A 3,301-nucleotide genomic window follows, 5' to 3' on the forward strand; every position below is an offset into this window, starting at 1 on the left:
GGAAGTAGAGCGACTGTACAGGAAGTAGACCGACCGTACAGGAAGTAGAGCGACCGTACAGGAAGTAGAGCGACTGTACAGGAAATAGAGTGACCGTACAGGAAGTAGACCGATCGTACAGGAAGTAGAGCGACTGTACAGGAAGTAGAGTGACCGTACAGGAAGTACACCGATCGTACAGGAAGTAGAGCGACTGTACAGGAAGTAGACCGATCGTACAGGAAGTAGACCGATCGTACAGGAAGTAGAGTGAACGTACAGGAAATAGTCCGGCCATACAGGAAATAGAGTGACTGTACAGGAAGTAGAGTGACCGTACAGGAAGTAGACCGACCGTACAGGAACAGCCTGTGGATTATCTCACCTGGTACTGAGCTGAACCAGAAAAGGATCCAAACGGCCAGACAAGATAGTTTGGTTCTGATCCGACACCAGGTCCAGCTGCTGGTTCTGGCTCAGAGGCTACAGGGCAGAACACGGATTAGAGCTGACCGAGGTTGGACCAGAACCTTGGTTCTGCTGGGTCAGTGAGTCGATTGTTCTAACTGCGGAGGCAAAGAGAAGAGCTCCCCCTGCTGGTTTCAGTGGGACCACACCGGTTCTGTGTTCAGAACAAGCATCCAGACACGGTTCTGATCCAGAACCAAGCTGCTGGTGGTTTAGAACCTAACATGAGTTCTGCTTCTCTGCTCACATAGAAGCAGAAATCTGGACCATCCAGAACATTTGGTTCTGTTGAGACCAGATTCTTAACCAGAACCACTGGACCTGCATAAAAACCAACTATGATTTGGATCAGAACCAGTTCAGGAGCCTCAGCTCCACATTTTTTCCAGCAACAGCGATAGAAAATCAGGTTTTTATGAAGGAAATGGTTCTGGTTCTGGTTCGGCCCGCCTGCAGTCCTGACATGTTTCTGATAGAGAATCATTTCATCTGCACTGAGGCAGCTTTTCCTGTGATGAAACAGAACCGGGTCAAGGTGATCAGAACCAGGAAATGTTTTTCCCTCTGTCCTGCCTGACAGGAATAGAACGGCTCTGTTCAGGCAGGTTCTGGAAGAACCGGTTCTGTTGTGCTGCAGGTACAAACACAACCTGAGGAACACCTCATGGTTCTGAGAAACCAGGGTTCTGAGAAATCCTGTCAGGTTCTGCTTGTTCTGGTCAGTCTTTAAAGAGAAAAGGGCAGAAAGTTCGGTTAGCAATAGCATGAACTAAAACTGGAGTTCGGTCCAAGTCTCAGGTTCGGGTTCCTGAAACACTGAAGCAACAACAGAAGTAAAACTTTTTCTGGATAATAAAAACTTCTTCCCAGAAGGTTCTGAATCATAACTTCCGGTGAGCCAGTTCTGACCTGGTTCATCTGGGTTCAGGTGGGAATGAAGCCGCTCTCTGAAGGGGTTAAATTTACTGACTGTTTCATCTGTTTTCTCCATAAACCGATATCTAAAGAATTAGGTCTGACCGGAAGAGCTTTTATTTTGACACAATTCATTCCAGAGCCGCAGCAGCTCAAACGGGGCGTCCTGTCTGTTACTGTTTGCTCCTCGCCTCCAAGTGCCCTTTTGGTCCATTTATTTATTTATTATTATTATTTCCCAAGTCCTCTTCTGACACATAAAAACATGTGCTAAAATTCTTTGCTTTTTTGTTTCTTTTTTGTATAACATAATAAGCCCTCTGGTCACCTTGTCACCTTTGACCTTTTGCCCGTCGCGCAGTGAGATAAGGCGGCTAACTGGAGCTCAACGTAGCGAACGTTCCAGATTACAGATCCGTTACAAACGTTTCTGGTGAATAAAGTGGAGACTTGCTGCTTGTCAGATGACGGAAAACGTTGAAGTATCGTTTCTGCTTCAGCTCGGAGTCGCGGTTTAAGCAGAGAGGTAATGAAATACAACAGACACTGACAGGCCTCTGCGTCTGCCTTTCTCTGAAGAACTACTGAGGGGAGGAGACAGCCAGGTGAGGAGAAACTGTTCTTATCTATCGATTCAGTATTTTATCATACAGACATTAGGCTGTTGTTGTTGTTGTGCTATTAGCTAGCTGCTAGCTAACGACTTTGCTAGCAAAGCTAGATAACTAAAAGCTTCTTCCCTGTATCGTTAATGATATCAGTCATTCTTCAGTATTTATTATGCAATAAGGGCACATCGCCTGTCCAGAACCGATCATCTCCATAATGGATACATGTCCGATCTTCTAACTTCCTTTGCTGCATAATGTACATTTCATTTATTCTGGCGTTAGGTAAATGTATCCTGAAGGAGAATAACACTTAAATAAAAGTCCAACAAGGATATTAATTTAGAATTAACAATAACTCATCCTGAATTACCAAGATAGATATAATGAATGTAATAAAAGTGACATTAATGAAGGGAAAATCTCAACCAGACTTTAAGTTTAGTTTCTGGTTCACAGAGTATGAAGTTAAATTTGTTTCCCAATTATTCAATGAACAACAAACTAACCTCATTTAAGTAAAATAAAATTGTAATCAAAACTTTTGGAATTGTAATGATTTCTTTTTAAAAAACAAAATGTTTTGTTTAAATAACTTTTTTAAAATTAAATAACTAATTTTTGTCTCATGAACTTAAAAAGTTATTTGCCAAACATAAACCTTTATTTGCTCACATCAGTAATATTTTGTTGTGATTTTAGGCCCTGATCACAACGTCATGTGGGAAAAATGTTTTTTTAAGCAAAACTCAGCAGCTTTTCTCATGGTGACATTAACAATTCAATATTTGCTTTTCCTTTTTCTGCAGTTCCAGTTAAAGTTTGCTGCAGCTCTGCTGTCCTGAATGGACCGTCTTCATCTCCACTGCAGCAAACAGGCAGATCTGTGTTTTATAGATTACAGTCACTAAAAGGTTGCTTTGAGCCCTTGTCTATATTTTTAATAGTGTAATTATGTAAAGACTAAATATGTCTGGTGGTCCAGCTCTGATTTACATATCTTGCTAAATTGCAGGTTTGAATATTGTAAAACTTTCCTATAACAAAATAGACCTGCAGAAAGAAATGACTAATAAAATATCTTACATAAGCATAGTGTTATGCTCTATATGGAGATGTTCCTTAGCTTTGATTGTATATGTCACATTTTAGTAATTTGTCATTGTTTATTAAACTCTGAAAGCTGAGAGGCTTTAATATTCTGTCCTAGAATGAGGTAAGATGGCCTTTTGTTGTTGGGCTCCTGCCCCTTAGTGGCCTCTGCACGGCCCTGCTGTTTTTGATATGTTTAAAAGAAACTCTTTTACTATAAAAATGATCCATAAACAAAC

The sequence above is a fragment of the Poecilia reticulata genome, chromosome 5 (assembly GCF_904066995.2).
Source record: "Poecilia reticulata chromosome 5, P_reticulata-male-v2, whole genome shotgun sequence".
NCBI classification, from domain to species: domain Eukaryota; kingdom Metazoa; phylum Chordata; class Actinopteri; order Cyprinodontiformes; family Poeciliidae; genus Poecilia; species Poecilia reticulata.